Source organism: Hyperolius riggenbachi, chromosome 2 (assembly GCF_040937935.1).
Source record: "Hyperolius riggenbachi isolate aHypRig1 chromosome 2, aHypRig1.pri, whole genome shotgun sequence".
In the NCBI taxonomy this organism is placed as follows: Eukaryota; Metazoa; Chordata; class Amphibia; order Anura; family Hyperoliidae; genus Hyperolius; species Hyperolius riggenbachi.
In genome coordinates this window covers 241,529,061-241,543,805 of record NC_090647.1, presented here as the reverse complement: position 1 = coordinate 241,543,805, position 14,745 = coordinate 241,529,061, and the positions used below count along the sequence as shown (strand labels likewise).

At 43.3% G+C, this 14,745-nt stretch overlaps 1 protein-coding gene across 3 annotated transcripts in view; it reads left to right on the top strand.

The window, feature by feature from the left end:
- IMPG2 (interphotoreceptor matrix proteoglycan 2) overlaps positions 1–14,745 on the top strand; it is a 122,255-nt gene that overhangs the window by 90,968 nt on the left and 16,542 nt on the right. The gene's annotated exons all lie outside the window — the stretch shown is intronic.

The following is a 14,745-nucleotide window of genomic DNA, read 5'->3' as shown; positions in this document are numbered from 1 at the left end:
TGACTTTTTCATTTGTTCCCTGCACTTATACATTCACTTCATATTGTAATGGTTTTTTTTTTATAGTAAACATTTTATTTTAGTAGTTTTTTTTGGGGGGGGGGGGGTGCGAGGTAAACAATAGATTTATAATGTAAATGTGTGTTAATTTTTTTTTTTTCTTACAGGTGTAGTATTACTTCATGAGTTTGTTTACATGACGTCACTCTAAGCGTAGCACGTGCTTAGAGTGACGCATCGGGGAGGGAACAGCCAGAAAAAGCACAGCTTACGAGAGAAGCTGTTCGCTTTTTCAGCGGGGGAGAGGAATTAGTGATCGGGCACCATAGCCCGATACATTGATTCCGTGGCTACCGAATCCGCGGCCGGGAGTGCGCGTGCACGCGCGCGATTGGCCGCGGGAGCGCGCGGTGGCGCGCATGGTTCCTGGACGTAGAAACTACGTCCAGGAACCAAAATAGGTTAAGTGAATATACTAAATGGATAATTTAGGCAGTTCTCTTATATTACATAGAAATGGTAAGATTGTATGAAAAAATGGTACCATGTATGGACACCATTACTTTGCCACTCCATCCTTATCTCCCTCCTCCCCTTCCCATAGCAACAATACACATAACTCTCAAATGCCAGAGCAATGCGTACGTACAGAGTTTGCTCTGCACAGTGCTGTCAGGAACTAGCCCCACGGCATGCCTGCACAGACGGCTCCTGTCAAGGTTTGAACAAGATTGAGAGGACGAAAGAAGCATTATTTAAGCTAAAACAAGGCTGTCGACCTCAACCACACTCTGCAAGACTCAGCCACCACTAGCAGTCAATGGCGACGATACTGCTAGACACCCTACATGCACAGATTCCTGTACCGAAGGAGATCTGTCCCTGTCTGTGGCATTTATGACAATTTCATGCACTGCTGTCGAGCTGCACGCACCCAGGCTGGCGTTCATGTATCTTGGGTCAACCGCAGGCTTTAGGCCAAACTATGGAAATGCCACACACACACACACACACACACACACACAATGAAATCTCACACAGTAGCAATGAACAATCCGAGCATACAACCTGACATGACCTATAACACATTACACTGCAGTCTCTCTCTAGGAGATGTCAGTTCCCTGCTTAGTACACAGAAGGCTAGCTTAATAAATAAAGATTTAATATTCCAAAAAGTGGAACAAATGCAGAAAGAATACATACAAAATATTTACAAAAACAAAAGTAAAAATGACAAAGACACACAACAAGACATTTCCTTATAAAATAAAAAGGAATACAATAGAAATAAATGTTACCCTGTGTAATGCTTAATTCTGGGTGCGGGAGGATGCAGTTCTGATGATCGATCAGGATGTATCCTAGCTCAGCGCTATCTCAGTGGCTGGATAGTGTACTGGTTAAGGGTTCCGCCTTTGACATGGGAGACCAGGGTTTGAATCCTGGCTAGGTCAAGTACCTATTCAGTAAGGAGTTCAAGGCAAGACTCCCTAACACTGCAGGGTGGCCTCCTGAGCGCGTCCCAGTGGCTGCAGCTCTTGAGCGCTTTGAGTCCGACAGGAGAAAAGCGCTATACAAATGTTCGGATTATTATTATTATATTATTATTATTATCTCTGGGGAAATACATTTATTGGCTCAGAGAGATGGTTTTTATTGGTGGGAATGTAACCTGGGTCTACCCAATTTTCAAATCCAAAAATAATCCAATGTCCTCCTATTCTATACAAAATGGTACATTCAGGCTTATTTTTACATGCAAACATCAGAGCTTCCTACAAGTTGTCTTTGGGCCACCAGACGGTATATTCAGGTGTTTATGACAATATGACAATACAGTGTTTGCATTGACCAGAGCTTAACAATGACTAATTGGCTGCTTCCTCATTCTAGTGGGCTATACATAGCTAGGTGTTATGTATAAATGTCACTGTAGCCTTATATCCAAAGAGATAGAAATGCTTGCCCCTTTGCATAGGAGATGGAATGTCCAGAAGCTCTCTCCAAATTAAATACAATGTCTAACACACACAGCAGACTTAATGTGTAACCAAGATGGATTCCACATAAGGTCACACAAGCTGGCTTCCATGTCCTGTATGCCAACACACTGCATATACCATTACTGTATGACATCACACTGTGTATACCATTACAGCATGCCATCACACTACGTATACCATTACAGTATGACATTGCACTGTGTATACCATTACAGCATGCCATCACACTACGTATACCATTACAGTATGACATTGCACTGCGTATACCATTACAGTATGCCATCACACTGCGTATACCATTACAGTATGCCATCACACTGCGTAGACCATTACAGTATGCCATCACACTGTGTATACCATTACAGTATGCCATCACACTGCGTATACCATTACAGTATGCCATCACACTACGTATACCATTACAGTATGCCATCACACTACGTATACCATTACAGTATGACATTGCACTGCGTATACCATTACAGTATGCCATCACACTGCGTATACTATTACAGTATGCCATCACACTGCGTAGACCATTACAGTATGCCATCACACTGTAAAACAAAAGAAAAAACAGGGCACCGAGAGCCCAATAGTGCAATATAGTTTTAACAGAGAAAATCTGTCTAGATAGTTCATGCAGAATTATACTCACAAAAAAGGGTCACCAGCAGGCAACCACTTGAAAGGCAGGTGGGGAGAATTGGTACCCGACCCCACTCGGGTATAAAAGTCGCTCTCTGTAGACAGGAGAAAAAAGGGGGCGTACCCCTCCACCAAGGGTGGATAAGTAATATGTATCAAACGCAGATAGAACAGAGGCGCCAAAAAGAGTAAAAACACTATTATTTAAAAACAGTAAAAAGAGGGAAGGTAAGGTGGACTTACCTCCCTCTAGCAGTGGACAACAAAACTCTGAGGTAGAGTAGAATGCATTTATTAAACAGTGTAACTCCTAAAGATGCAACGCGTTTCGCGGGCCACAGCACCGCTTCCTCAGGCTATACAGGAGTTCAAAAAAGCTGTAAATGGGACATATACATAAATCAACAAAAAAGCATCAAACACTGACAGAGGCATACAGCTGTAACACTGGAACATAAATTTCATTATAACCAGCATCTGCTGGTCTGTGAAGGTCAGATAAGTCTATCTTATCTAAGCAAAAAAACACACACAAAAAACCACACAAAAAAAAAAAAGTTGTGTGACAGTGGGGAGAGTGCATGCTCTCTAAACTGTTTTTACACTTGCATAGTCTTGGCGGTTATATCATTGTGACTGTTTCAGTCCGAATATACATGTGTAAAGATTCTTGCATTAACTAGAATAAAGTAACCCTCTCAGCCCGATTAGCTGCATTGAAAGCAGGCTCAGGCAGAGTAGGATCACCTAGGATATGTGCTATATAACACTAAATGCTTATAAGTAACAACAAGACATTTACCAAGTGCTTGCTCTAAAATTAATGGCAGTGAAAGAACGATGTGTAATAAGGTGGTAATGTCTACTACCAGTGGAACAAAAAAGCGAGGAGCTGGCTGTTAGCCAGTGGGTGACATACCTGTATCCAATCCAAGTATTGAATGAGCGTCTCTGTGCGGGCGTGCTCCATAAAGCCTCTATTTGTACTTAGCTAGGAGAGGTGGGGGCCAATCAGTGTGCGCCACGCGCCGGGAGAAGTACGCCCACCATCGGCCTGGCCAATGGGGAGATCCAGTGGAATTCCAACAAAATGACGCCTATGTGGCGGTCGCCATCTTGTGGGTTGGAATAGGAATGTCTCCTGTATGGCAGTCGCCATTTTGTTGGTTTGTATGTGGGGCAGACATAATTAGGTCGCATGGGAGGGCGGCCGCGATCTTGTGGGTTAGAAAGGTAATTTTGTGTATTGATGCTTCGATGGTGGCTGCCATTTTTTTGGTGGGGAACCAGGAACAACTATAATTATTGTCTCTGCAAATATCTTCCCGAATTGTCTATCACAATCAGCACTCTGCTTCATATAGTTGTTCCTGGTTCCCCACCAAAAAAATGGCAGCCACCATCGAAGCATCAATACACAAAATTACCTTTCTAACCCACAAGATGGCGGCCGCCCTCCCATGCGACATTATTATGTCTGCCCCACATACAAACCAACAAAATGGCGACTGCCATACAGGAGACATTCCTATTCCAACCCACAAGATGGCGACCGCCACATAGGCGTCATTTTGTTGGAATTCCACCGGATCTCCCCATTGGCCAGGCCGATGGTGGGCGTACTTCACCCGGCGCGTGGCGCACACTGATTGGCCCCCACCTCTCCTAGCTGAGTACAAATAGAGGCTTTATGGAGCACGCCCGCACAGAGGCGCTCATTCAATACTTGGATTGGATACAGGTATGTCACCCACTGGCTAACAGCCAGCTCCTCGCTTTTTTGTTCCACTGGTAGTAGACATTACCACCTTATTACACATCGTTCTTTCACTGCCATTAATTTTAGAGCAAGCACTTGGTAAATGTCTTGTTGTTACTTATAAGCATTTAGTGTTATATAGCACATATCCTAGGTGATCCTACTCTGCCTGAGCCTGCTTTCAATGCAGCTAATCAGGCTGAGAGGGTTACTTTATTCTAGTTAATGCAAGAATCTTTACACATGTATATTCGGACTGAAACAGTCACAATGATATAACCGCCAAGACTATGCAAGTGTAAAAACAGTTTAGAGAGCATGCACTCTCCCCACTGTCACACAATTTTTTTTTTTTTTTTTTTGTGTGTGTGTTTTTTTGTGTGTGTTTTTTGCTTAGATAAGATAGACTTATCTGACCTTCACAGACCAGCAGATGTTGGTTATAATGAAATTTATGTTCCAGTGTTACAGCTGTATGCCTCTGTCAGTGTTTGATGCTTTTTTGTTGATTTATGTATAAGTCCCATTTACAGCTTTTTTGAACTCCTGTATAGCCTGAGGAAGCGGTGCTGTGGCCCGCGAAACGCGTTGCATCTTTAGGAGTTACACTGTTTAATAAATGCATTCTACTCTACCTCAGAGTTTTGTTGTCCACTGCTAGAGGGAGGTAAGTCCACCTTACCTTTCCTCTTTTTACTGTTTTTAAATAATAGTGTTTTTACTCTTTTTGGCGCCTCTGTTCTATCTGCGTTTGATACATGCCATCACACTGTGTATACCATTACAGTATGCCATCACACTGCGTATACCATTACAGTATGCCATCACACTACGTATACCATTACAGTATGACATTGCACTGCGTATACCATTACAGTATGCCATCACACTGCGTATACCATTACAGTATGCCATCACACTACGTATACCATTACAGTATGACATTGCACTGCGTATACCATTACAGTATGCCATCACACTGCGTATACCATTACATTATGCCATCACACTGCGTATACCATTACAGTATGCCATTGCACTGTGTATACCATTACAGTATGCCATTGCACTGTGTATACCATTACAGTAAGACCTCGCACTGCGTATACCATTACAGTATGCCATCACACTGCGTATAGCATTACAGTATGCCATCACACTGCGTATACCATTACAGTATGCCATCACACTGTGTATACCATTACAGTATGCCATCACACTATGTATACCATTACAGTATGCCATCGCACTGCGTATACCATTACAGTATGACATTGCACTGTGTATACCATTACAGTATGACCTCGCACAGCGTATAGCATTACAGTATGCCATCACACTGCGTATACCATTACAGTATGCCATCGCACTGCGTATACCATTACAGTATGCCATCGCACTGCGTATACCATTACAGTATGCCATCGCACTGCGTATACCATTACAGTATGCCATCGCACTGCGTATACCATTACAGTATGCCATCACACTGCGTATACCATTACAGTATGCCATCACACTACGTATACCATTACAGTATGCCATCACACTACGTATACCATTACAGTATGCCATCACACTGCGTATACCATTACATTATGCCATCACACTGCGTATACCATTACAGTATGCCATTGCACTGTGTATACCATTACAGTATGCCATTGCACTGTGTATACCATTACAGTAAGACCTCGCACTGCGTATACCATTACAGTATGCCATCACACTGCGTATAGCATTACAGTATGCCATCACACTGCGTATACCATTACATTATGCCATCACACTGCGTATACCATTACAGTATGCCATTGCACTGTGTATACCATTACAGTATGCCATTGCACTGTGTATACCATTACAGTAAGACCTCGCACTGCGTATACCATTACAGTATGCCATCACACTGCGTATAGCATTACAGTATGCCATCACACTGCGTATACCATTACAGTATGCCATCACACTGTGTATACCATTACAGTATGCCATCACACTATGTATACCATTACAGTATGCCATCGCACTGCGTATACCATTACAGTATGACATTGCACTGTGTATACCATTACAGTATGACCTCGCACAGCGTATAGCATTACAGTATGCCATCACACTGCGTATACCATTACAGTATGCCATCGCACTGCGTATACCATTACAGTATGCCATCGCACTGCGTATACCATTACAGTATGCCATCACACTGCGTATACCATTACAGTATGCCATCGCACTGCGTATACCATTACAGTATGACATTGCACTGTGTATACCATTACAGTATGACCTCGCACAGCGTATAGCATTACAGTATGACATTGCACTGCGTATACCATTACAGTATGCCATCGCACTGCGTATACCATTACAGTATGACATTGCACTGTGTATACCATTACAGTATGCCATCGCACTGCGTATACCATTACAGTATGCCATCGCACTGCGTATACCATTACAGTATGCCATCGCACTGCGTATACCATTACAGTATGACATTGCACTGTGTATACCATTACAGTATGACCTCGCACAGCGTATAGCATTACAGTATGCCATCACACTGCGTAGACCATTACAGTATGCCATCACACTGTGTATACCATTACAGTATGCCATCACACTGCGTATACCATTACAGTATGCCATCGCACTGCGTATACCATTACAGTATGCCATCACACTACGTATACCATTACAGTATGCCATCACACTGCGTATACCATTACAGTATGCCATCGCACTGCGTATACCATTACAGTATGCCATCGCACTGCGTATACCATTACAGTATGACATTGCACTGTGTATACCATTACAGTATGCCATCGCACTGCGTATACCATTACAGTATGCCATCGCACTGCGTATACCATTACAGTATGCCATCGCACTGCGTATACCATTACAGTATGCCATCGCACTGCGTATACCATTACAGTATGACATTGCACTGTGTATACCATTACAGTATGACCTCGCACAGCGTATAGCATTACAGTATGCCATCACACTGCGTAGACCATTACAGTATGCCATCACACTGTGTATACCATTACAGTATGCCATCACACTGCGTATACCATTACAGTATGCCATCGCACTGCGTATACCATTACAGTATGCCATCACACTACGTATACCATTACAGTATGCCATCACACTGCGTATACCATTACAGTATGCCATCACACTATGTATACCATTACAGTATGCCATCGCACTGCGTATACCATTACAGTATGCCATCACACTGCGTATACCATTACAGTATGCCATCACACTGTGTATACCATTACAGTATGCCATCACACTGCGTATACCATTACAGTATGACCTCGCACAGCGTATACCATTACAGTATGCCATCACACTGCGTAGACCATTACAGTATGCCATCACACTGTGTATACCATTACAGTATGCCATCACACTGCGTATACCATTACAGTATGCCATCGCACTGCGTATACCATTACAGTATGCCATCACACTACGTATACCATTACAGTATGCCATCGCACTGCGTATACCATTACAGTATGCCATCGCACTGCGTATACCATTACAGTATGCCATCACACTACGTATACCATTACAGTATGCCATCACACTGCGTATACCATTACAGTATGACATTGCACTGTGTATACCATTACAGTATGACCTCGCACAGCGTATAGCATTACAGTATGACATTGCACTGCGTATACCATTACAGTATGCCATCGCACTGCGTATACCATTACAGTATGACATTGCACTGTGTATACCATTACAGTATGCCATCGCACTGCGTATACCATTACAGTATGCCATCGCACTGCGTATACCATTACAGTATGCCATCGCACTGCGTATACCATTACAGTATGACATTGCACTGTGTATACCATTACAGTATGACCTCGCACAGCGTATAGCATTACAGTATGCCATCACACTGCGTAGACCATTACAGTATGCCATCACACTGTGTATACCATTACAGTATGCCATCGCACTGCGTATACCATTACAGTATGCCATCGCACTGCGTATACCATTACAGTATGCCATCGCACTGCGTATACCATTACAGTATGACATTGCACTGTGTATACCATTACAGTATGCCATCGCACTGTGTATACCATTACAGTAAGACCTCGCACTGCGTATACCATTACAGTATGCCATCGCACTGCGTATACCATTACAGTATGACATTGCACTGTGTATACCATTACAGTATGCCATCGCACTGTGTATACCATTACAGTATGCCATCGCACTGCGTATACCATTACAGTATGCCATCACACTACGTATACCATTACAGTATGCCATCACACTGCGTAGACCATTACAGTATGCCATCACACTGTGTATACCATTACAGTATGCCATCACACTGTGTATACCATTACAGTATGCCATCACACTGCGTATACCATTACAGTATGCCATCGCACTGCGTATACCATTACAGTATGCCATCGCACTGCGTATACCATTACAGTATGCCATCACACTACGTATACCATTACAGTATGCCATCACACTGCGTATACCATTACAGTATGCCATCACACTGTGTATACCATTACAGTATGCCATCACACTGCGTATAGCATTACAGTATGCCATCACACTGCGTATACCATTACAGTATGCCATCACACTGTGTATACCATTACAGTATGCCATCACACTGTGTATACCATTACAGTATGCCATCACACTGCGTATACCATTACAGTATGCCATCGCACTGCGTATACCATTACAGTATGCCATCACACTGCGTATACCATTACAGTATGCCATCGCACTGCGTATACCATTACAGTATGCCATCGCACTGCGTATACCATTACAGTATGCCATCACACTACGTATACCATTACCGTTTACCATCACACTACGTATACCATTACAGTATGCCATCGCACTGCGTATACCATTACAGTATGCCATCACACTGCGTATACCATTACAGTATGCCATCACACTGCGTATACCATTACAGTATGCCATCACACTGCGTATACCATTACAGTATGCCATCGCACTGCGTATACCATTACAGTATGCCATCGCACTGCGTATACCATTACAGTATGCCATCACACTGCGTATACCATTACAGTATGCCATCGCACTGCGTATACCATTACAGTATGCCATCACACTACGTATACCATTACCGTTTACCATCACACTACGTATACCATTACAGTATGCCATCGCACTGCGTATACCATTACAGTATGCCATCACACTGCGTATACCATTACAGTATGCCATCACACTGCGTATAGCATTACAGTATGCCATCACACTGCGTATACCATTACCGTTTACCATCACACTACGTATACCATTACAGTATGCCATCGCACTGCGTATACCATTACAGTATGCCATCACACTGCGTATACCATTACAGTATGCCATCACACTGCGTATACCATTACAGTATGCCATCACACTGCGTATACCATTACAGTATGCCATCACACTGCGTATACCATTACAGTATGCCATCGCACTGCGTATACCATTACAGTATGCCATCGCACTGCGTATACCATTACAGTATGACATTGCACTGTGTATACCATTACAGTATGACCTCGCACAGCGTATAGCATTACAGTATGCCATCACACTGCGTAGACCATTACAGTATGCCATCACACTGTGTATACCATTACAGTATGCCATCACACTGCGTATACCATTACAGTATGCCATCGCACTGCGTATACCATTACAGTATGCCATCACACTACGTATACCATTACAGTATGCCATCACACTGCGTATACCATTACAGTATGCCATCACACTATGTATACCATTACAGTATGCCATCGCACTGCGTATACCATTACAGTATGCCATCACACTGCGTATACCATTACAGTATGCCATCACACTGTGTATACCATTACAGTATGCCATCACACTGCGTATACCATTACAGTATGACCTCGCACAGCGTATACCATTACAGTATGCCATCACACTGCGTAGACCATTACAGTATGCCATCACACTGTGTATACCATTACAGTATGCCATCACACTGCGTATACCATTACAGTATGCCATCGCACTGCGTATACCATTACAGTATGCCATCACACTACGTATACCATTACAGTATGCCATCGCACTGCGTATACCATTACAGTATGCCATCGCACTGCGTATACCATTACAGTATGCCATCACACTACGTATACCATTACAGTATGCCATCACACTGCGTATACCATTACAGTATGACATTGCACTGTGTATACCATTACAGTATGACCTCGCACAGCGTATAGCATTACAGTATGACATTGCACTGCGTATACCATTACAGTATGCCATCGCACTGCGTATACCATTACAGTATGACATTGCACTGTGTATACCATTACAGTATGCCATCGCACTGCGTATACCATTACAGTATGCCATCGCACTGCGTATACCATTACAGTATGCCATCGCACTGCGTATACCATTACAGTATGACATTGCACTGTGTATACCATTACAGTATGACCTCGCACAGCGTATAGCATTACAGTATGCCATCACACTGCGTAGACCATTACAGTATGCCATCACACTGTGTATACCATTACAGTATGCCATCGCACTGCGTATACCATTACAGTATGCCATCGCACTGCGTATACCATTACAGTATGCCATCGCACTGCGTATACCATTACAGTATGACATTGCACTGTGTATACCATTACAGTATGCCATCGCACTGTGTATACCATTACAGTAAGACCTCGCACTGCGTATACCATTACAGTATGCCATCGCACTGCGTATACCATTACAGTATGACATTGCACTGTGTATACCATTACAGTATGCCATCGCACTGTGTATACCATTACAGTATGCCATCGCACTGCGTATACCATTACAGTATGCCATCACACTACGTATACCATTACAGTATGCCATCACACTGCGTAGACCATTACAGTATGCCATCACACTGTGTATACCATTACAGTATGCCATCACACTGTGTATACCATTACAGTATGCCATCACACTGCGTATACCATTACAGTATGCCATCGCACTGCGTATACCATTACAGTATGCCATCGCACTGCGTATACCATTACAGTATGCCATCACACTACGTATACCATTACAGTATGCCATCACACTGCGTATACCATTACAGTATGCCATCACACTGTGTATACCATTACAGTATGCCATCACACTGCGTATAGCATTACAGTATGCCATCACACTGCGTATACCATTACAGTATGCCATCACACTGTGTATACCATTACAGTATGCCATCACACTGTGTATACCATTACAGTATGCCATCACACTGCGTATACCATTACAGTATGCCATCGCACTGCGTATACCATTACAGTATGCCATCACACTGCGTATACCATTACAGTATGCCATCGCACTGCGTATACCATTACAGTATGCCATCGCACTGCGTATACCATTACAGTATGCCATCACACTACGTATACCATTACCGTTTACCATCACACTACGTATACCATTACAGTATGCCATCGCACTGCGTATACCATTACAGTATGCCATCACACTGCGTATACCATTACAGTATGCCATCACACTGCGTATACCATTACAGTATGCCATCACACTGCGTATACCATTACAGTATGCCATCGCACTGCGTATACCATTACAGTATGCCATCGCACTGCGTATACCATTACAGTATGCCATCACACTGCGTATACCATTACAGTATGCCATCGCACTGCGTATACCATTACAGTATGCCATCACACTGCGTATACCATTACAGTATGCCATCACACTACGTATACCATTACAGTATGCCATCGCACTGCGTATACCATTACAGTATGCCATCGCACTGCGTATACCATTACAGTATGCCATCACACTGCGTATACCATTACAGTATGCCATCACACTGTGTATACCATTACAGTATGCCATCACACTACGTATACCATTACCGTTTACCATCACACTACGTATACCATTACAGTATGCCATCGCACTGCGTATACCATTACAGTATGCCATCACACTGCGTATACCATTACAGTATGCCATCGCACTGCGTATACCATTACAGTATGCCATCGCACTGCGTATACCATTACAGTATGCCATCACACTACGTATACCATTACCGTTTACCATCACACTACGTATACCATTACAGTATGCCATCGCACTGCGTATACCATTACAGTATGCCATCACACTGCGTATACCATTACAGTATGCCATCACACTGCGTATACCATTACAGTATGCCATCACACTGCGTATACCATTACAGTATGCCATCGCACTGCGTATACCATTACAGTATGCCATCGCACTGCGTATACCATTACAGTATGCCATCGCACTGCGTATACCATTACAGTATGCCATCGCACTGCGTATACCATTACAGTATGACCTCGCACAGCGTATAGCATTACAGTATGCCATCACACTGCGTATACCATTACAGTATGACCTCGCACAGCGTATAGCATTACAGTATGCCATCACACTACGTATACCATTACAGTATGCCATCACACTGCGTATACCATTACAGTATGCCATCACACTGCGTATACCATTACAGTATGCCATCGCACTGCGTATACCATTACAGTATGCCATCGCACTGCGTATACCATTACAGTATGCCATCGCACTGCGTATACCATTACAGTATGCCATCGCACTGCGTATACCATTACAGTATGCCATCACACTACGTATACCATTACCGTTTACCATCACACTGCGTATTTCATTGCAAGTGCCACCTGCAGGATTGAGCTTTTCAATAGTGATGTGTGTGCACCTTTAGAAATATTTCTCTGCCATGCAAAGGGTTTATTGCTTGTAATTAGTTATTACTGTTATGCTACAGTTTGATTACAGAGAAAATAACATTTACAGCCCTGGATACATAAACCTGGATACTTAACCCTTACAGTAAGAAAACAGGAACACAGCCTAGTTATATGTAGCCAGACAATTGCCCAGGGCCCAATTCTATGTCTCTGAAAGGGGTGAAGAGGTGGGAGTCAAAGGTCACCTATTAGCTGTATCTGTGGGGCACAAAAGATAATAATATGGGGTAGGGGGAAATCAAAGGCCAACTAATACCACTATAAATGTTCATTTTTGCCAGGGGTGCAGCTAAGGTTTTTGTGGCCCCAAGCGGACTGTAGGAGGTGGCCCCATCCGCTGCAAAAAAACGGGTGTGGCCATCGCGCATAAGTGGGCGTGGCCATGACATGTGGGTGGAGCGGGAGGGCGGATTGAGGCGGAGCTGTTTGCGGGGAAAAATGGATGTGGGAGTGATTGCGGCGCGCGCAGCGATGGGCGTGACCATGACATTGTATAGGCGGAGCTTAACCATAGCACAGCAAATATAGCCAACTATGACCATTAAATAATAAATGCAGCAACAGTTACCCCAGACACCAGAAAATAAAAACGCAATTTGTGCAACATTTCAGCAGAAAACAAACGCAATTTGTGCAACATTTCAACAGAAAACAAACGGAATTTGGGCCACATTTCAGCAGAAATCAAATGCAATTTGGGCCACATTTCAGCAGAAAACAAACGCAATTTGGGCCACATTTCAGCAGAAATCAAACGCAATTAGGGCACATTTTCAGCAGAAATCAAACGCAATTAGGGCACATTTTCAGCAGAAATCAAAAGCAATTTGGGCCACATTTCAGCAGAAATCAAACTCAATTTGGGCACATTTTCAGCAGAAATCAAATGCAATTAGGGCACATTTTCAGCAGAAATCAAATGCAATTAGGGAACATTTTCAGCAGAAATCAAACGCAATTAGGGCACGGTTTAGCAGAAATCAAACGCAATTAGGGCACATTTTCAGCAGAAATCAAATGCAATTAGGGCACATTTTCAGCAGATATCAAACGCAATTAGGACACAGTTCAGCAGAAATCAAATGCAATTATGGCACATTTTCAGCAGAAATCAAATGCAATTAGGGCACAGTTCAGCAGAAATCAAATGCAATTAGGGCACATTTTAAGCAGAAATCAAACGCAATTAGGGCACATTTTCAGCAGATATCAAACGCAATTAGGGCTGCAAAAAGAAAATAATTTACTCACCTGGCACTGGCAGAAGTCTTCTCTCCCCGTCTCCCGGTCGGCTCCTCAGGCACGCAGTTCCCACGGAGCTCCCTCCCTCCTCCAATCTCCCGCGCTGATTGAATGCAGGGCTACGGGAAGATGGCCACCCGAAGCCCTGTACTGGAGACATAAATAG